Source organism: Anolis carolinensis, chromosome 1 (assembly GCF_035594765.1).
Source record: "Anolis carolinensis isolate JA03-04 chromosome 1, rAnoCar3.1.pri, whole genome shotgun sequence".
In the NCBI taxonomy this organism is placed as follows: domain Eukaryota; kingdom Metazoa; phylum Chordata; class Lepidosauria; order Squamata; family Dactyloidae; genus Anolis; species Anolis carolinensis.
This window is the reverse complement of record NC_085841.1, coordinates 190,652,298-190,674,969: the sequence shown is the minus strand read 5'-3', so window position 1 is coordinate 190,674,969 and position 22,672 is coordinate 190,652,298. Positions and strand designations below refer to the sequence as shown.

General features: G+C 40.1%; 1 protein-coding gene across 2 annotated transcripts in view; it reads left to right on the top strand.

The window, feature by feature from the left end:
- plcl1 (phospholipase C like 1 (inactive)) overlaps nt 1–22,672 on the top strand; it is a 278,934-nt gene that overhangs the window by 56,215 nt on the left and 200,047 nt on the right. The window contains exon 1 of one of the 2 annotated variants that reach the window (XM_008120065.3): nt 8,952–9,067. The exons of the other annotated variant lie outside the window; for it this stretch is intronic. The gene's annotated coding sequence lies outside the window, so the exon portion shown is untranslated. Of the gene's footprint in view, nt 1–8,951; nt 9,068–22,672 lie in introns of those variants that run through there. 2 annotated transcript variants of the gene reach the window in all.

The window sequence follows — 22,672 nt, the reverse complement described above, 5'->3', positions numbered from 1 at the left end:
GAATAGAATAACTTTATTGTCATTGTACCTCATATAATGAAATTAAATGCCATCTCCAATCACATTATATACGTACAATTACAAAACAAAGCACCCATCCTTGTACCTTCCAATTGCTATTGCACAAGGGGTTCAACAGCAACTTGTTCATGTGTGTGTGTTTGAAGAATGCAAGCTTTGTGTTGTGGAAGGCTTTCATGGCCAGAGTCACAGGGTTGTTGTGTGTTTTCCGGGCTGTATGGCCATGTTCCAGAAGTATTCTCTCCTGACGTTTCTCCCACATCTGTGGCAGGCATCCTCAGAGCTTGCGAGGTATACACACAACAACCCAATGCAAGCTTTGTTTTCCTGTTTTCTCTCTTGCTTCTTTAACATTGGGTCCTTCCAGACAGGCCCTGTCAGGATCTGACCCCAGGTTTTCTGCTTTAAACTGGATTATATGAGTCTGCACTGCCAGATAATCCAGTTTAAAGCAGAAAACCTGTGGTCAGATCCTGGGATGTAGGGTCTGTCTGGAAGGGCCCATTATCTCCAGAATAGCAAGGGAAAGAACAGCAGATGTAGGACCTCACTTGGTTTGAAACAAGTTGCCTTGCTGTTGATTGAGTTTTAAAAAATTACATTCATTAATGTAATTAACTTGGCTTAATGTCTAATGCAAAGGAGATCTCTTTGTTTGAGAAATTGATCTGGTCTGCTCAGCTTCAGTTGTTCTTTGAGACACTGTTGCTGAAGCTTAAGCTCTCCTGCCTTTGCTTGGGGCCTCTACTTACCAATGTAACCAGGCATTTTTAGCCACAAAAATCATGCTGTTTTTTCCCTAATCCTTGCTGTTCTTTATGGCAGCTGGCCACCAGAGCTACTCCAGTTCTGAGAAGCTCCCCACTTTCCTAGATTATGCATTAAAAGATGTTTTTGATTTCACTCAACCTATGGTCTTTATTCTTTCCCTGCTCACCATGACCCCAAATTCCAGATCGTGGTCCATAGCCATTTGATGTTAATCATATGCAAAGTTACTGCTTCTCCAGGGAGCACCGACGTGATATGTGAATAATTCATACCCCTCTTTGTTACAGCTAATTTTTCACCTATTATGTTTCTGCCCATTCTTCTTCCTTTTTTGTGTTTAATGTTTTTTCAACCAGTGCAAATGCACAATTGCAAAAAATTCCTGCGTGGTCGTCCGCTGTGAAAAAAAACATCTATGGCACTGAGCACTTATGAAGCAAGTTCATGAACAATATGATGAAGTGTTAGAATTAAACCCTAAGTGCGTTCTTTTCTTGCAACAGCTCCACGCTCATTCATTTACTCATATAAAGCCTGACTTTGAAAAAAGGAGTGAGGAACTGATGATTAATAGATCAGCTGGAAAAGAGATTGCCGACATTTTTATTACGGTGTCAGGACTGAGACAGGAGGCTGAATTTACGTTTTCCCTGTCCGGGCTAAGCCCTTGTTGTGCTGGAAGTTAAATTTATATTAAACATTTCTTAATACACTGTACCGAAACCAAACATAGACTTATAGCAAGAGCTTTTCTGGCTTAAATATGACTGTAGTACCAGGATTCTTAAGAGTTTCCACAGACATGGAAACGTAATTTAAAGACGCGGAGCTACAAATTTTTGTTGCATTCTGTGTTGTTGAATGCCTTGTTGTGTTGTACTTTGAACTTCCACCTTGAGATGGGATGCCTTTGTTTCTTTTTTCCTCCCTCTTCCTGTCCCAAACACATCCTTGGGGAGAATCATTGACCAGCCTCTCAAAATGACTAAAATGCTTTGAAAGCAGCATTAAAGAGACTGTCCACAAAGTGTGCTATACCTTAAAAGGCAAACAAAACTTTTATGCCTCTCTTTCTTAGGGCTTTTGCCATTCAACCAGAAAAGCATTGCCTCCCGTCCCCACTGTTCTTTATGTAAACACACACAGGCACACTCAGACTTGCATTAGGTTTTAAAATGGGAAAATTAAAAATGTTTTGTCCATGTTTTTTGTGATATGTATGCATATATAAGTGTGTTTATATCTGTCCATTTGACTATGCAGCCACTACCTTGCACAGAGTGGAGCTATCTGTACTGTTTGATTTTACTTTTAATCCCAAACCTTTGTTGGACCAGCTTTCCGCCTTTTTATCTTTTGGCTTTGGCAGCTGATTGCCTTCAATGTTGATGGAGATTATTTTCATAGTTGGTCTTGAAGAAGTCCATTGGTTTGTTTGTTTGTTTGGTTGCATGCTACAAGTCGCTTCTGGTGTGAGAGAATGAGCCATCTATAAAGACATTGTCTAGGGGATGCCCAGATGTGTTACTATCCTGCAGGGAGGCTTCTCTCGTGTCCCCAATGCCTTAAATCAGGAAATAAGCTTCCTTAGATCTACAGAGATGCTCGCAGGAATATCTTAGCAAATAAGAGTCCAAAAGTGGCAGGCTAAAACCCGGAACTTTAATCAGTGGCTGATACCAGATGAAAAATTCTACCCTGGACACACAGACGAGTGGGCGACATGGAAGACGCTGAACAGACTGTGCTCTGGCACCATGAGATGTAGAGCTAACCTTAAGAAATGGGGCTACAAAGTGGAGTCCACGACATGCGAGTGTGGAGAAGAGCAAACCACAGGCCATTTATTACAATGCGGTCTGAGCCCTGCCACATGCACAATGGAGGACCTTCTCACAGTGACACCAGAGGCACTCTCAAGTGGCTAACCTCTGATCCAGTGGTTCTCAACCTGGGGTCCCTAGATATATTTGGCCTTCCACTCCCAGAAATCCTAATAGCTAGTAAACTGCCTGGGATTTTTGGGAGTTGTAGGCCAAAACCTTCTGGGGACTCCAGGTTGAGTCCCCAGATGATCTGGTCAAAGGAAATTTAGTATAATGCCAAGTTTTTAACTTTGTGGTTTTTCTATACATTATAACTGTATTCTGAATTTGCTTCTGACACGATAAATAAATAAAATAATTGTTTTGTCTGGCTTGGAAGAAGATTACAATTCTACTTGTTCTTTTTGCAGTACAGTTTTTAAAATACCTCTCCTCAGTATAAAATAGATCAGGACAAGAGATATGACAATATCATGGTTCCCGCAAGTATGCTAGAGGGAAGGGGAGGGAGATAGTAAATACACATTTTTAAAATGTAGTCATAGATCGGCTTTAACCACCTCCCCACCTCCCTTGGGGGAAAAATGTTTTTAATCTCTGATTTTCCTCTAGTAGATGCTGCACTCCCCAGTTCCTGGTGGTGGTTCAGTAAATTGCTAATGATGAATGAGAATTTGAATTCTTTCTCCCACATGGCTGTGCATAACATTTGACATTTAATACACCTAACAATTACCATTAGCAATACATGGTGGTGATGAAGCCGAACTCCCCCTCCTCCTGTCAAACACCCACCCACCCCTCTTCCATCTGGTTCCTAATTCACAAAGGGATTCCCAGATAAAAGAACTGCCACACTTGTGCTGCGAATCCAAAAGGAATGGTTAAATACTGGAGGTGTTCCTGTCATAATACATATCCATTTTCATAACAATTCAGTCTAATATTGTGAAAGATAATTGTGCTGAAGCGGGAAGTAAATTTGGATCCATAAATGTGAATGTTACCTTGATTACTGACTGGATTGTACTAAATAAGGGACTTTGCTTTTTTCTGCGTGTGATTATGAGTGAGAAAAATGCGGCATGCCTGGGAGGGTCTCCTTCCCAACCTTGCTTCTTCTCCCTCCAAAGCAACAACAACAACAACAAGGTGTTTTATTGTGTGTTGTGTGCCTCCAAATCACCTACCATGGGGATTGAGTAATAATAATAATCATCATAATAGTAATAACTTTATTTATATACTGCCCTGTCTCCTCAAGGGACTCAGGGTGGTTTCCAATACAACAGTAAATATACAATCAGTTAAAAGCATACAGCAATTAGGACATAATACTACATGGACATATTATCAGTTAACGAAGGTTTAAAACCTAATGGCAAAAACTTCGTCAATAAACCCAGATACCGTGACCAGGATTCAAGTATTTGAGTATTTCTGACTCAAAATGTTTGGGACCAGAAATGTTCTGAATAATGGACCCCCCCCCCCGACCCAGATGTTGGAATACTTATATTTGCATAAAGGTAAAGGCAAAGATTTCCTTTCGACATTGTCTAGTTGAGTCCGACTCCGGGTGGTGGTACTCATCTCCATTTCTGAGCCAAAGAGTTGGCTTGTCCATAGATGTCTCCTGGATCATGTGGCTGGCATGACTGCATGGAGCTCTGTTACCTTCCCACTGAAGCGGTACCTATTGATTTACTTATATTTGCATGTTTTCAAACTGCTAGGTTGTCAGAAACTGGGGCTAACAGTGGGAGCTCATCCCTTGTTGTGGATTTGAGCCACCAACCTTGAGCCGTCATCAGCAAGTTCAGCAGCTTAGTGGTTTAACCTGTTGCACCAATGTGGCCCCATGATGTATATTTATATATATATTTATGATATATATGATATAGATATATTTGCATATGTGTACATAATTAGATACCTTGTAGATGGGATCCAAATCTAAACATGAAACTGATTCATATTTCTTATACACATAGTAATAATATATATATATATATATGTGCAGATATATATATTTATATATATATATTTGCATATATGTACAGAATTAGATATCTTGTAGATGGGATCCAAATCTAAACATGAAATTCATTCATATTTCTTATACACATAATATATACATATATATATATATATATATATATATATATGCAAATATATTATTCATAAAGTTGCATATATGTATATAATTAGATATCTTTTAGATGGGATCAAAATCTAAACATGAAATTCATTCATATTTCTTATACACATAATAATAATAATAATAATAATAATAATAATAATAATAATAATAATAATTTATTTATATGTTGCCCTATTTCCCCGAGGGGACCCAGGAGTCCCTCCAGGTGAGAAGGGCGGGATATAAATGTTGTAAATAAATAAATAAATAAATAAATACATTTCCAAGCAAAAAAGAGAAAAATTCAACACCTTGGTGATGAATAGCCTGAAACTTTAATTTTATACACAGTATTTTGTGCATGGAACAAATTGGCATTTCTTGAAGAGTCAGAAAGCAAAGGTGTCCCTATTACAGTCACCCATTTGGGCAATTCTGAATTTGGGGGTATTTCAGATTTTGGAATTCTGGGTAAGGGATGCTCAACCTTTGCTACTTTTGTTTGTGCCAGGAGCGACTTGAGAAACTGCAAGTCAGAGCCCCCAGTGGGCAGTGGGTTAAACCCTTGTGCTGGCAGGACTGTTGACTGACAGGTCAGTGGTTCAAATCCAGAGAGAGTGGGTGAGCTCCCTCTGTCAGCTCCAGCTCCCCATGCAGGGACATGAGAGTAGCCTCCCACAAGGATGGTAAAACATCAAACATCCGGGTGGCCACTGGGCAATGTCCTTGCAGACGAACAATTTTCTCACACCAGATGCGACTTACCTGTACTACAGTTATTTCTACTACTGGTGCTGCTGCCTCCTTTCGGGCTGCTTCCTTATGTATTTAATACATACACTTCTTTCCATTCATCGTTGTTTTGAAATGCTGCTTGCTTGATCACTGTTCCCTTCTTTGTTGTCACTGGTAATTATTTCTGAAATTTTGAGGCAACCTCGGGGCTTTTACTTCCTCTCGCTGCCTATCTTCCGCCAATTCTAGTCTAAGCTGAATGTGCAATTTCTAAAGCAAAAAACGCACATGAGTTGAATCAAGCTGTGCTTTTGAATAACCTGTCTTTAGCACATTTTTATGTTACTAGAACACCCTCTCTCCATCTTTCACTCTCTCTCAATCTATTTTCTCAGCGCAGTTTCTTGGTGTATCGCTTCTGTATGCACAACAAAAAAAAATAGCATATCTGGAGGTGAATATGGTGAAGTGGTTTAATGACATAATGCTTCCATTAAAAATGTGGGAGCCATCAACACTCTATTCAAGTTATTAACAGCGTGAGGCATTGAAATGGTAATCCTGCCCCATTGCTTCAACAGGGCTGTAGAAGAATATATGAATACCTTGTAGACTTTTGGAAGCCATATAAACGCAACAAGTAGCTCTCATTCATATACTCTGAGAATCCAAATTGATAATTTCTAACCTGGAAGGTCTTTTAAGGCATCAAACTATTTTGAATGAGGATGAGTTCTTGCATTCTCAGACAAGGTTGCTTGTGATGGGCTGGGTTAGAACATACAATTATTTCATAATTTGAATGTAAATAGTATTCTTGGAAGATTGAAGCAAAACATAGTGTGACTACATGCACAGTTAGCGCAGAATTTTCTTTAAGAAAAAGGTATTTGGTTGCAGTCCAGGATTGAGACAGAAAACTAAAATACTGTATATACTTGAGTATAAGCCTAGTTTTTCAGCCCTCTTTTTAAGACTGAAAAAGCCCCCCTCGGCTTATACTCTGGTGAGGGCCCTGGTTGGCTTATATTTGGGTCAGCTTATACTCGAGAATATATGGAACATTTATTATTTTTCTCTATTATTATTGGTATTATTACATTTATTATTTTTCTCTATTGTTGCTATTATTATTATTATTATTATTATTATTACATTTATTATTTCACTCTGATCTTATTATTATTATTGCATTTATTATTTTACTCTACTTATTATTACTTGTATTATTTTCCTGTATTTATTATTATTATTACATGTATTATTTTACTCTATTATTATTAAGAGGATACATAAGCACATTTACATTGAAGAAGACGAGAATAATGATTTGATCAGAGTTGGACAGTTATCTTCAATTTGAGCTTTCTGTAAATATTCAAAAACATTTAACCTACTGATGCCTCAATTAATCTAATTTTATTGATATCTATTTTTATTTCTGAAATTTACCACCCTCGGTTTATACTGGAGTCAATGTTTTCCCAGTTTTTTGTGGTAAAATTAGGTGCCTCGGCTTATATTCGGGTTGGCTTATACTTGAGTATATATGGTAGTAGCAACACCAATAGCAAAACCACAAAACCACAATATAGCGGCATCGACCACTGTTACTGTGATGTGGTATTGCTAGCAAGGACCAGGAGAAAAGGACTGAAAAAACGATGAAGCAAATCAACGCCTTTGATTCATAAGAGCTCAGATGGTTAACAGTGCCCATAAAAAACATTTCATGAATTAGTAAAATAAGTCATAAATGTCTAGAACAATAAACCACGAATGCTGGTAAAATAAAATACTGCTCAAACAGACTGCGATAGAAGACAAATAAAAACCCTTTTGCTTATTTTCCTAAAACTTGTACAAATATGCTTTCAACTGGCACTAGAAAGAGAGGGCTGTGGGCACAACCAGGCACCTAACAGAAGAGAGTTCCATAATTGGAGTGCCACTACCCAAGACTACTGTAGCCTAAAATTTTGAAATGAATCTCATGTCAAAAGCATTTTTTGTGAGGCAAGCAGGCCAAAGGCACCAAGTTTTATCCGATCTGGGAACCTACGGCCCCTTCCACACAGCTGAATCAAGTCTCACATTATTTGCTTTGAACTGGAATATATAGCAGTGTGGACTTAGATAATCTAGTTCAAAGCAGTTATTGTGGGATTTTTTGCCTTGATATAATGCATCTGATGCTCATGGTCCAGCACACCATTTTTGAACACTGAGAAAAAAAATTCAGCTGTTGTTGAAATAAGGAAATACACAACAATTGCGATCAGAAGTGGATCCGGGATAAAATAGTTAAAGATTTGGGACACTTCCCTCTAAAAGACATACCAATTTCTTAATGTTCAGGGTTGGAGTTGCTGTCAGTCATTGCCTTTGGCATGAAAAAAAATTGAAGGTAGGCCTTCAACAGCAACACTTTGAAGTCGCGATTCTCCCTCTGAAGACAAGAAGGTCTGAAGACATTCTTATTTTAATTTACAGTCTCATTCTAATAAGTATCACAAATCCTTTAACTACTAATAATGGGCATAAAAAGTGGGCATAAGAGATGTTATTACTAATCGTAAGTATTCGATGTTGGATTTTCATTAGCAGTATAGCAGAATTCGTCACTCCCAGGAGTGTGCAATTTACCCTCCATAACAGTGTCCCCGAAATAATGTGTGCTCTTTAACCTGACTTTGGGGTGGGGGTATTTTTTGAAGGTTGGATAGGTGAAACAATTGATATCAATTTTGCGGATAAGGGGATTGTATTGCATTCTTGTGTCTGTAAGTTTTAATAACCCGAAGACGACAACTTGTCCTAGGATACCTCCCTTTTGTTTGGGTCTGTAGAGATGGATAAAAAAATATGCAAATTCTAGATGTATTTGAAAAAAACAAACAAACTGCTAGTTAAAAACATGGACCTCTTTTTTTGGAGGATCCACTACAACATTGGTTCTCAACCTGTGGGTGCCCAGGTGTTTTGGCCTACAACTCCCAGAAATCCCAGCCAGTTTACCAGCTGTTAGGATTTCTGGGAATTGAAGGCCACAAATATCTGGGAACCCCAGGTTGAGAACCACTGCATTACAGTATAGCACCTGAATTTGTGGTTTCATTTACCTACATCCAACAAAATATGTCATCTCTAGGCTAAGCATTTTCTAGGTCCTAAAGTGAGATTTTATAGTATTCATGTGCCAAAAGTCCTTCATCTCAATAGCATTCACTTTTATTTGCTATTTCACATATCCACACAAAGTGCAGGAATACATCTCCTATGGATATCAGGAGGTCCTGTACTGGGTATACAGGAGATATCTCTTGAGTCTAGGCCAGTGGTTCCCAACCTTTGGTCCTCAAGGAGTTTTGTTCTTTAACTCCAAGAAATCCCAGCCAGTTTAACAGCTGTTAGGAATTGTGGAAGCTGAAACCCAAAACACCTGGAGGACCAATTGTTGGGAACCACTGGCCTAGGCAGAGAATACACCAAGAGGCAAAACTGAGAAAGAAATGCAAAGCAATAAATAACATGCCTGAGCAAGAGATTTAACAGAAAGTTCATTCCAAAGGTAACCATTTTACATTTGGAGATTCAAGCCTAGGATTTACGTCCAGATATGTATGCAATACATTATCTTGTGAGCTTAGAAATGAGTTAGATGACTGTAAGTTTATTATAGGTCTGTATGCCTATAAACCAATTCTAAACATACATAAACTGATTTGATTACTGTAAGGCTTGTTTCCTGGAAAATTGGCTTCAGTTAAAAAGCAGAACCATCTTGTCTTTTATGCTGAATTAATTTTATGTTCCTTCCCCAGGACAACAAGTATACAATGACTCCAATTTACTTTTAAAAGTTCAAGTGTATTTTCCAATAAAGGATCTTTGTCAGTGCATTGCTTCCAGCCAGCCATAAGCAATCCGTCTTCCTTTTAGTGACAGCAAGGTGTTAATGATAGCAGTGCATATTTTCTTTGAAATTTTTAAACACAGAGTGCAAAGCCTGATAAAGGTTGTGCTGGTTGGGAACAGGAGGTAGATAAGCGGTCTTCCGTGGGCTGCTGTGACAAAGGCATCTGTGAGACCCCTGCCGGGGTGCTTTGCTTCACCGCCTGCCCTTGAAGATGTACACCACTCTTGCCTCCTACTGTTTTTATCTCTATCTGCAGGTGGACTGTGCAGGAAATGAAACACTGATTGATAATATTCAACCCGTTGTGCTTGTTTTCGAAGGCCTTTCCCTGTAACATTGTTCCAAGAAGTGAACATTTTACAGCTGTCTTCTCCCTTTCCCTCTTTCTCTTCATCAACATCTATCACCGTGGCAATTAAAAACATGTGAACTATGTGGACTGGAAATCCCAGGTTCCAATTGCAGCTTAGCCACAAACTCACTGTCCTGCCTTGAGCAAGGCACTCCCATCTTCTAGTTTTCTAACATAGGGTTAATGATTCAAAACTATTTGTATTTCATCGCATAATAGTCACCATTGCATAATAGTCACATCTCCATTTTCGGGGGTGGTAAAATTGAATTTTAGTATTCCTCTCATAATAATCGCTCCCGTCATCCACTTGCTCAGGCAAGTGAATGAAGGATGTGACACCCCTGCACATCCCTCCCCTCTCCTTGGCGCTATGGGACTTCACTCAGCTAGCAGCCAAGGAAAGGAGGAGGACAGGCGCACTGGGAAGTCTCATCCTTCATTCATTTGGACTGGCGAGTGTACTAAGGGTGTGATTACTATTTTTTGCCACATAATATTCATAACCCCCCTTTTCATCCAAAGATGGGATAAATGTGTGACTATTATGTGGTGAAATACGGTATTTCACAGGTTTGTTGTTGAGCTTGGGAATTTGTCATTTTTGAACCCCAGGTCTCAAAATCCTTTAGTGGCCATGCTATGAGTTGACATTCAGTATTTCAAAGCCCTGGTTTGTTTGTATGAATGAAGTGAGGTACACATGTTTTTTTGTTGTCAGGAGCGACTTGAGAAACTCCAAGTCACTTCTGGTGTGAGAGAATTGGCTCTCTGCAAGGATATTGCCCAGGGGACGACTGAATACACACGATGCTGTATCTAAAACTCTGTGCCTGATACCCAAGTCCTTTGTGGTGTAGGTGTTTGAGATTGGATTACAACTCTGAAGAGCAGGGTTTGAATCCCCATTCTGTTGTGAAACCTATTAAGTGACCTTGATAAAGTTACTTTCTCTCAACCTCAGAGTAAAGCAATGGCAAACATGTTTTGAATAAATCTTGCCAAGAATCAACTTGGATAAATATCTCCTAGAATCAACTGGACGTCCAACCTCACTCCAGTGTTTGAGAATGTTTAGCACTTCGTCCTCTTTGCCCCCAAAAGGCTCCATAAAATATATTGTTGCACTTTTGTTAGACTGCCCTCCCATTTTACTCCATTCTTCTAATTGGTGGTCTTTTTATCTCATTATTCATGTTTTAAATTGGTTTTTACTGTTATTGTATTGCCATTGTATTGTATTATTTGATTTTACTGTGTTTTACTTAGTTGAAGATGCTGTTTTTATCTGTTTTACTCAGTGTTAGCCGCCCTGAGTCCCTGCAGGGAGATGGAAGTGGGATAGAAAAAAAAAGTTATTATTATTAAGAATACCTTGTGATAGGGTTGCCATAGGTCACAGCATAGTATAGCCACCCCTACATAAGTACAGAAATATTCCCATTGCTGCTTCCTAGAGCCTGAAAACCTTTTCCAGGGACTATTGACTGGTCCCAGTATAGCAGTGCACAACTCAATAGCAGATCTCCTTCCTCTGATTGCTGACACTCCAAGGTTCAATCTCTGACGTGTCAAGGTGAAGTAAGGAAAAAAAGACTATGCTCTGAAGCCTAAGGAGGCAATTGTCATAAAATCCTAGATTTGGAAGAGACCACAAGGGCCACCCAGTCTAATGGTGACATTTTTCTACTTCCCCAGCAGTATTTAAATCTCTAAGCTCAAAAATGTTTTCTTCCACTAATGAGGTTGATCATTGTAAGTGTAAAAGAATAATCAGTAGTAGAGGCTATCACCACTGTTTGCAGTGATCTTCTGTTGCAGGCATTGCCTCGATGTCATGTTGCAGTGCTGATTGATACCAGCATCTTATGCCTCAGATGCCACAGTGTGAAAATCAGTGATGAGATATGGTGATAGTTGTCGCATCGCACCACAATTGTAGAAGTAGGCTGTCTGGGAACCTTTTTGAGTGGCTACTGGAAGGGCATGAAACTGTATTTGCCAAAAAGGAAGGAAGGAAGGAAGGTTGGTTCATTGTAAGGCAGTGGTTCCCAACCTTTGGGCCTTCAGGTGTTTTGGACTTCAACTCCCAGAAATCCCAGCCAGCTTACCAGCTGTTAGGAACTGTGGGAGCTGAAGTCCAAAACACCTGGAGGCCCAAAACTTGGGAACCACTGTTGTAAGGGATGCAGAGTTCATCATCATCTGTTTTACATCTAATGCTGAATTTGAGGATGTACTGACACATACTTTTTTTTTCATACAGTTGGAAAATTTCTGAAAATGTTGGAATTGGAAAATACATTTTGATGAGGTTGTTTGCATGGAGCAAAGATGGAATTGTTTGAAAAAAATGAAAAAAGGGAAAATCAGGTCTTCTTACTGATAAAAAGGTCACCTTGTTACTTGGAATAGAGAACAAAATGAACAAGGAAAGGTTGAAATTCCTGGGCCTATTTAGGTTGGTAAAGAGAAGATTGAGGTGATGACCCAACCATACCCTTTAAATATGTCAATGGCCATCACAGAAAGAAGGGCGCAGACCTCTTTTTTGGTGCCCCAGGGGGTAAGACCAGATCTAATGGTTTGAAGTTAGAGGAGATTAGATTTTGATTGGATATTAGAAGGAATTCTTCACATTTAGAGTTATTTAGCAACTGAACACTTGTTGCAGACAACTGCAGTGCTGTCCAACTACTTGCACCCAAAGTAGGAAAATCATTCCATACCTTTTATTATACTCTCTGCAGAAAGTAGACACCCTCAAAGATTTAGTCAAAGATTACAAGTCTGAACATGATATTTATAGCATCAAGTTCTCTTTTTATTAAAACAAAAGCTTTTAATTGATCAAGTGTAAAATATCACTAATATAAAAATTGATAAATGCACTGCACTTACCTTTCTATATCTGAGTTACAGAAAAATCATCATGCCATTATAATAGCAGAGGGTGTGAAAATTTCTATGCAAATGAAGACGGTTCATGTAAAGTTCATGGTTTTCATCTCTTTCGCAGCCATGTCTTGTTCTAAAGTTTGTACTGGTTTTAGAATGTAGATGTGTCTCTTAGCTCTGAAAGTACTATCCTTTGTTTTCAACCCTGGAATGCAAGGGTTCCCTTAACTTGGCTTTGCCTTGCTTTGCAAACAGAGAATTGCCACGTAAATATACCTCTGTGTGCCTCTGACATGGTGTTTTAGCATTGTTCTGGTGACGTCAGAGCCAATGGCTTGGGGACGTGTTGGCTTCTCCTTCAAAAAGAGGCCGGACAGATCTCTGCTGGAAATGCTTTAGCTCAGTGGTTCTCAACCTGGGGTCTCCAGATGTTGTTGGCCTTCAACTCCCATAAATCCTAACAGCAGGTAAACTGGCTGGGATTTCTGGGAATTATAGGCCAAAATACCTGGGGACCCACAGGTTGAGAACCACTGCTGGAGATTCTGTATTGATCAAGAGGTTGGACTTCATGGTCCACGAGGCCCTTTTCAACTATATGATTCTATAACTGTATTCCCTTTTAATGTTTAGTTTATTTGTCACAAATGGCGCTACATGTTTCTTTTTGGTTTTGCTGGTTAATTAAGAACATTTTTTTTTAAAAAAAGTTGCTGTCAACAGTAGTCTAATATTTACTTTAGTTCTCCACAGGGACAACCAGACACGAAGCATACATTTCTTATTAAAATAATATTAAGCCAAGACCAGTAATTACTGTAATTACTATACATTTTCTTACAAAAAAGTATGAGTTTTTTTAAGGAATCACTTTGGGAGTATGTGTATATATGTGTATATATATATGAATAGAGCCAGTGTGTTGAAGTGGTTTGAGCATGGGCTATGACTCTGGAGGCCAGGGTCTAATTTTCTGCTTGGACGTGGAAACCCACCCACTGGGTAACCTTGGGCGAATCACACTCTTTCAGGCCCAGAAATTACTTGAAGACACAAAAAAGCAAATATATGAACACTTTTTCCTGAACATTTTATTCGGCATTCTAAAATAGTGCATTCATAATCCAATTATTTTCATTTTTTGAAAAATCACAATTTTTGCCGGAGAAAAAAAGCTTCTGAAAAAAGGGGTGTTCCCCTTGTTTTTCTTCCTCAGGTTTTAATATCTTTACTTTTTGTTCTGTCTTGGAGTCTTAAATAAAAGGGAAAACAGTTAAAAAGAAAGTTAGCATGAGCAATTACCACTGGCATTTTAATGATTCGCTATTTATTTATCGTATCAGAAGCGAAACCGAGAGTACAGTTGTAATGTATTTAGAAACACAAACAAAGCTAAAAACTTGTCATTATACTAAATGTCCTTTGACTAGAGTCTGGCCACTTGGAGTGCCTCTGGTGTCTTTGCGAGAAGGTCCTCCATTGTGCGTGTGGCTGGGTTCAGTCTGCAATGTAGTAAGTGGTCTGTGGTTTGCTCTTCCCTACACTTGCATGTTGCGAACTCCACTTTGTCGCCCAGTCTTCTGTATGCTCAGGGGAGAGTCTCTCATCTGGTCTCAGCCATGGATTGAGATTCCGGGTTTTAACCTGCTACTTTTAGACTCTTGCTTGCCGGGGTGTTTCTGCGAGTATCTCTGTAGATTTTAGAAAACTGTTTCTTGATTTAAAGTGTTGGCGTGCTGGCTGATACTCAAACAGGAGATGGGCCGGAGATGTCAATGCCTTATGATTCACTGAACCCATCAAAAAGAGGTGCTATTTGATATGAGTTCCACGCAGGATCATTCACCTCTGTAGGAAATAGGCACCCACATTTTTATATGTCAGACAGAGCTTGGAAAATTACTTCTTTTGGATTACAAATCATATGACCATGCATCCTGGGGGATTATGGGAATTATAGTTCAAAGTTAATTTTTATAAGCTCTGAAGTTAACAGGCACTTACTGTTAAATTCTAGATTTCTTTTGTAGATTTGTTGAGCTACTGAGAGAGTTCTGTTATTTTGAATGCTGGATCGAGCAAGAAGTATAACTGAGCATTTACAAGCTGTAAAGTGTGACGTTTCCAAAAAACAGGTCTAATCCTAAATGTGTGTCTTGGCTTCTAGGATGATGGATTATTCACTGCTGACAAGTTCTTTGTTCTAAATGTCAAAAGCCTGTTTATCTTCCATAAGAAAGAATAACTCGTAAAAGACAACAGTATAACAGTATTTTGAGTAATTTAAACTTCTGTAAATGATGCTTTCCACTGGTGGAACTGGTAAAGATGCAATCTTGCTTTTCTCTTACTGCACTTCGCTTTTGTTGATCTTGGGCAAGCAGGCTGAACAATGATGTTAACTGTACAGGCTGGCACCTTGCCTGAGGTCCTTATCTGGTGTGATGGACCATTATCATGCAAGTTTTTACACCAGTTATTTACGATGTGACTGCTGCTTCCTTCACTGAAAACCATCATGGGCTACAAATGTTGCAGGCAAATTGACCGATACGCATATTCCAAACAACTGTATTTGAATATTGGGCTGTTACTGAACCATGCTCACTGTTCACTGCAGGGAATGATATTAGAGGCAAAGATGAAGTACTTTGACCACAAAATGAGAAGACAGGAAAGCTTGGAGAAGATAATGATGCTGGGGAAAAATGGAAAAAATAGAAAGAGGGGTCGCCCAAGGGCAAGATGGATGGATGGTATCCTTGAAATGACCCACTTGACCTTGAAGGAGCTGGGGGTGGCCATGGCCGACAGGGAGCTCTGGCGTGGGCTGGTCCATGAGGTCATGAAGAATTGGAAACGACTGAACGAATAAACAACAACAACAACACTGAACCATGCATGGATAAGTGCTTCCTTGTATGCTGTATTATCATGATCCCAACTCTAGCAGCAGCTAGGACTCTGATCCAGAGAAGGAAAAAATGCTGAGCTACATAGACCCCAACATTGAATCTGAATTGGAGTTTGCCAACTAAACCTCTCTATAAACAGGAACCCTCAGCCACAACACTCCCTGAGACAGATTCCTTTAAGAAACTGAGTGTCCTTATACCTATTAATCCATATTCCCTGCTGGTGCAGAATGAATAAGTGGGAAGCTGACAGAGAAAGGGGGGGGGAGATAGCATGTTAGAATGAAACTAGAGAACACAACCATTATAAGGTTCTTATTCTCCCACCATTTCAGTTGATCCATTCAGTTGATCCGAATCAGTCAGCCCTCCCAGCTGCTACCTTGGGGTCAGAACCATTACTTACCTCTTCTGCTTCTATTGATGGTACCCTCCTTTTCTATTGTTCAAGAAGGAGAAGCGTCCCTTCCAAAGGGAAACTTCTTATCCCTCTTCCATATTTTTTCTACAGTGAAAGAGAGTGCTGTACTGAGAAGACTTGCCATACACTTCATTTTTGTATATAGATCAATACAGGCACAAGCACCTGTGGGTATGGTGTCTTGATTCATATAATTCATATCTTTCTCTTACTATCATTAATGTACTACTATCTGCAGTATTACAAGCACTCCTTAGCCACTCCTGTCTTTTATCCACTTCGCTCCTTGGCACCACTCTCCTTCACATATCTCTGACTTCTCCTTAGTATCATTCCCTTCATCATTGTTCTCCAGTTACCCCTCTGAGGTATCCATCACTGTCATCATGCCTTCAGATGCTATTCCCACTGTCTTTCAGCACTTCAAGTACTGGTATATCTTGACCTCCTTCATCTCTGTTTACTACTTTCCCAGTCCAGCCTCTAATTTAAGTACTGATAATGGTTCTTGTTGTATCTGTCTTGGGCTCAGCGTGCTCATGTATACAATTCCAATGCCCAGCGTCTGATGGTGCACTTTGGTTTCCATCACTAATGCCCTACAAATGGTTGTCCCTATGGTATTGATTGTTCTACTTACTATTCTACTATCAATTGCTGCCACTGTCATGAATTCTGTTGTTCCTGTTGCCTCATCTCTTAGCTTCCATAAATGGCCATTCCAACTTCATTGGATGATGAATTCTACACTGATAGCCTCTCCATCTCCAATGATGTCCTCACCTATCAGAGATGTAGAAGACTCAATACTCAAAAGGATATAAAACCGTTCTCTAATGTAAATCCTTTGGTTTAAATGTTATACTTCCTCCTACACCAGGGTTCCCAATCTTTTTTTGACCAGGGCCCACTTCACCGGGGCCCACTTTGACCAGGGACCACTCTCCAACATTAGTACCAAAAGGGGTTATGAATCAGTTTTTGGACAACTTTAGATTTAGTTTGGATATTTGGAGTGCTGATTCAGAAAATTGCATTGAATAGATCACATCAGCTCTAGTTTCTGATACAGAAACATATGCCACCCAGTAGTCACCATCTCCTCGCCCACAGAAAACTATATTTAATAATCTAGAGCGGATGTTGCATATGCAATGCAATGGTCAGCTCTGCGGAAATAAAATAAATAAATAAAGAAGAAGGTGGTTCATGGACCAGATTTTCGTTCTTGCGGCCCACAGGTTGAGAACCACTGTCCTACACCATTTGCAGGTCCTGTTCTCTTAGATGCCCACACCAACCACTTTTCCATTTTTGTCTGCACTATAGGAAATTATTAAACAATCTTGGTCAAAGCCTTTGTCATTTTCACCAGCACCTCGCAGATTAGAACCCCTGTATAAGACTAAGCAGGAAAGTGCTGCCGACTTGTTTACTCACCCAGCGCCACACTCAGTTGAGTCCTCACAGTCCAGGCAAGGAACTAAAACACTCCACCATGGCCGATAAAGAGAGTAAAAGATTAGACATTTTTGGAAGGCAGTTCTAATCTTCTTTCACCTTGAGTATCTTCATGGAGGACTTGCAAATCTGCATGGCAGCATACCAAAAGATTTTATGAGACAATATTATAACTTTGACTTCTCTTTGCCCAGATAACAGTTTGATGGAACTCACATCTTCCTTTCCTTCCCTTCTTCACATCCTTGATATGTGTATTGACAACACAGTAATGGAGGAGTCAATGTATTAATTATGTCTTCCTCTTTTTTAACTGGAACATCCGTCTGTCACCTCATTTCCTCATATTCTCCTCCTGCTCCACCACCAGAATTATGCAACAAAGCTCGGCTGCAGAATTAAATTATGATGAAGAGGAATAGTAGGAACGTGACATGCACATTAAGTTGTTAAGTACTTGGAAGGCATTTATTTCCTCAGCTTTTCTAGCTTTTATCCTTTCTCCTCTATCTTTCATCAGACAAAAAGAACCTGAGCTCAAGAGAATTCTATTAAGGATCTGGTATGGTGTCCCACAGTCAGTTTTTGTCCAACGTTGGCCCAGTTGGCAATGAGTTGCCAGTGAGCCGGAGTTTGTGCCATGAATCATCACACTACAGTTGAATGAAATATTCTTTTAAAGCCTAAATCCAATTAGAGTAGGCTCACTGAATCAGTAGGAACTTGGTAACTTCCAATGCTTATGTAAGTTTGTTTGTTTTGCTTAGTGTAGCCATATAGACTGGCTGTTGATACAATCAGTTTCCTCTGGGGCAGCATTGGTCTTTTTACCTCTCTGCGGAAGTACCTCCAACTTATCCACGAGTTATGTCAAAAATCCATACATTTGGCACCAGAACCTGCCCTTGACTTAAAATTAAGGTCAATTTATACATTATAGTACACTCACCTTAATTTTCAGTTGAGGTATTAAGATGTGTTTTGGAATATCGCAGTCTATTCCCTTTTAAAGCCCTTGATGGTGCAGCGGGTTAAACTATTGAGCTGCTGAATTTGCTGATTGAAAGGTTGGCAGTTCAAATCCGGGAAGCAGGGTGAGCTCCCACTGTTAGCCCCAACCTCTGCCATCCTAGCAGTTCGAAAACATGCAAATGTGAATAGATCAATAGGTACCGCTCCAGCAGGAAGGTGATGGCGCTCCATGGAGTCATGTTGGCCACATGACCTAGGAGGTGTCTATGGACACCGCAGGCTCTTTGTCTTAGAAATGGAGATGAGTACCAACCCCCAGAGTTGGACACGACTAAACTTAATGTCAGGGGAAAACCTTTACTTATTCTCTTTTAGGCTGTCATGGGACAATGTCCAGGATTATAAGCTTGCTGTTAATGGGGAAGGGTTTCTCAAAATGTTTTGCCAGCTTTTTAGGCACGCTAATTATGAGCCCATTTGAAAGTGCTTACCATTTATAGACCTGTTCTTGTATGAACCTATCTGAAGGTTACATTTCTCTTCAAACTATCTTGACTGTGGCCCCTTCTACACTGCCATATAAAATCCAGATTTTCTGCTTTGAACTGGTTTATATGGTAGTGTAGACTCATATAATCCAGTTCAAAGCAAATAATGTGGATTATCTGCTTTGATAATTTGAATTATATGACAATGTAGAAGGGGCCTGTGTTTCGTGGATGGGCCTGTAAACAGGGTCTGCAGAACTCCTCCTTTGATTTGTCTTTTGCATTGCTTTCTCTCTGACCTTTAGTTGACAGGGTAGATGGCTCTCTTTTAGGAAACATATGAGTTTTTCTGACTGTCTTCACCGACATATTAAATGTTGCCACTGATAACTCTGTCGCTTGGCTTGGCTTTATACCTTTATCACTTTGCCCTGTTTCCTGTTTTATATGAAGCTTTAAATTTGCATTCCAAGCACTGTAAGACTGGACATTTTAAAATAAAGCACGTGAGTGTACTTGCACAATCTTTTTGAATATTTTTGAATATTGTGCTTCTTCATAATGTCTTTTGATCAGAGCCATTTCCCCTATCTCTACGCACTTGTATGCGCCTGCCAGGGCCCTAACTGTTTCCCAGGAAACTATTCAGATGGTCTTGCTTTGCTTTCCCTTTGTGCTCCTCTTGCATGGAGATGCATTTAGTGGCGCTTGAGCAGAAATGGCTAATGATCTGTATTAGCCTTAATTAAAGTTTTAAGATTCAAATCCCACAGGTTTACATGAGACTTGCAGCCTGATAACATCTTATATTTACATGCCACGATTAGGAGGTGTGGTGTAATAACCTTATGCTACCAAAGCAGCGGTTTAAGGCCCCTTCTACACTGCCATATAATCTAGATTATCAAAGTAGACAATCCACATCATCTGTTTTGAACCTGGATTATATGAATCTATACTGCTATATAATCCAGTTCGAAGCAGATAAGCTGGATTTTATATGGCAGTGTAAAAAGGGCCTAAGAATGATGAAGATTTCCCTTGCTTTTAGGGTTATGAGTCCTCGGTGGCGCAGCGTGTTAAAGCACTGAGCTGCTGAACTTGTGGACCAAAAGGTCGCAAGTTCGAATTTGGGGAAGCAGAGTGAGCGCCTGCTGTTAGCCCCAGCTTTTGCCAACCTAGCAGTTCGAAAACATGCCAATGTGAGTAGATCAATAGGTACTGCTCCGAAAGGAAGGTAATGGCACTCCATGCAGTCATTCCGGCCACATGACCTTGGAGGTGTCTACGGACAATGCCAGCTCTTCTGCTTAGAAATGGAGATGAGCACCAACCCTCAGAGTTGGACACAACTGGACTTAATGTTAGGGGAAAATCTTTACCTTTAGTTCTGGTCTTGCACCAGAAGCAAAACAAGGTTATGTTGGCCATTAAGAATATTAAGATGGGATATACAAAGGACATTAACTCATTTGGGTGGAAAATGATTATTGCACAGTGCTCCCATAGTTGGATCAAAGGCTATTGCTGTTCTGGCACAAGACTGAGACCAGTTGTCTTCCTTTACTTTTCCTTTACTGTTATAGGAACCCAAAAATAATAACAGTGGCTTTGCTATGTAATGCTGTTTCCTCCCTCTCCTGTATTTGATCTACTTGTGTCTGCTTAGGGCTTTTATATGAGAGGGTGATATTGATAAAGGACAAAAAAAGAGGGAATGCGAGAAGCTGAAAGTGGAGGCTGTGCTCTCATCTGGCAAGAAGAGCTGCCTGTCATATACTTTCGCTCTGAAAATCAGGCCTGCACATCCTGAAGCCCTCCAGGTGTTTTGTGCTTCAGTTCCCAGAGTTCCTGACTATTGGACAAGCTGACTAGGGGCCCTTCCACCTACCCATATAACCCAGAATATCAAGGCAGAAAATCGCACAACATCAGCTTGAAACTGGGTTATCAGAGTCCACACTACCATATATCTAGTTCAAAACAGAAAATGTGGGATTTTATACAGCTGTGTGGAAGGGGCCTTGGATTTCTGAGAACTGGAGTCCCAACACCTGGAGGGGTACATGTTGTGTAGGCCTGCTTTAAATCATGCCATCATCTTTCAAGCGCCTTCTCTTCAAAGACGCCATGCTGTCTAGTGTAGCTTTTACTAAGTAAGATTCAGCCTATTTCCTTTCATCTCCATTGGACTAAATCTGGTAGCCACCTAATCAGGGATCAGAAGCTGATCAGAATGCTGCTTCTGATGACACTTGTTGTTTGGCTTGGCTTTCCAATGTCTTTATTAGTTTTCATCGTTTAAAAGTCATTAAAGTGTACATATCAACCCAAAGCCCAGTTCAGAAAGTGCTGTCATAGCTAAATAATACCTGGGGCCTCTCTACACCGGCCCAACTCCCCAAGATCAACAAGAGGTCGAACCGGCACTCCCCACTGCCACAAATCCAGACAATGTCCAAGGACTTCCCAGTTTTGCCTTGCATTACAAGAAGTTGAGGTATGCTCTGGAGTTTCAGCAACAGTGTGGACAGCTGAACCAGCTAGAGCAGTGGTTCTCAACCTGTGGGTCCTCAGATGTTTTGGCCGTCAACTCCCAGAAATCCTGACAACTGGCTGGGTTTCTGGAAGTTGTAGGCCAAAACACCTGGGGACCCATAGGTTTAGAACCATTGAGCTAGAGTTGTCGAAGACTTTCATGGCTGGAATAACAGCCTCTGAGGATGCCTGCCATAGATGTGGACGAAACGTCAGGAGAGAATGCTTCTGGAACATGGCCATACAGCCCAGAAAACACACAACAACCCCACTGAGCTAGAGCTAAACCAGTTCAACTGTCCACATGGCCTGGTGCTACTATCCCCTTTACCTTGTACTCCATTGTGTAGATAAAAGCAGACAGACTAGGATTGTATCATTCCTGGCCAGGAAGTTTCCAGAGGTCTCCAACCTACTGTCATAGTCATAGGGATAACTGGGCAGGTAAGGGTGAGCATCTAGCAAAGCTGAATTGGTTTTGGCCCAGCTGGACAGTCTGAATGAGGCACCCACCATTTCCAGAAGGTCAAGGGAAGAAACAACTCCATGGAGAACAGTGCCAGGAAGGAACAGAAATGCTTCAGACCAGTCCCTGATTTTGCTATGTGTGTAGATGAAGTCCTGTTCTAGAAAAATAGAATGTGGCTGCTGTTGTAAAGGAAAATATACCAAATAGCTTTTCCATAGCTATTATTGGTAATTGTAAAGCTCAGATCCAAATACAGTAGAGTCTTGCTTATCCAACATAAACGGGCTGGCAGAATGTTGGATAAGCGAAAATGTTGGATAATGAGGGATTAAGGAAACACTTATTAAACATCAAATTACTTTATGATTTTACAAATTAAGCACCAAAACATGTTTACAGCAAATCAACAGAAAAAGCAGTTCAGTACACTGTAACATTATGTAGTAATAATTGTATTTATGAATTAAGCATCAAAACATCACAATGTATTGAAAACATTGACTATAAAAACATTGACTATTAAAAGGCAGGCTGTGTTGGGAAATACAGAATGTTGGATAAGTGAAGGTTGGATAAGCGAGACTCTACTATATACATGTAAGGTAGGTCAGGTCCTTGCCCATGTCTGGTAGAAGACAATTTCATAGACAAAGCCATAGCCATTAATCTCCTGTTGGGGTTGGAGAGATGATTGCCAAATGGGGGACATTCCTTCAATCTGGATCCTGCTGAGCTACCAGGTC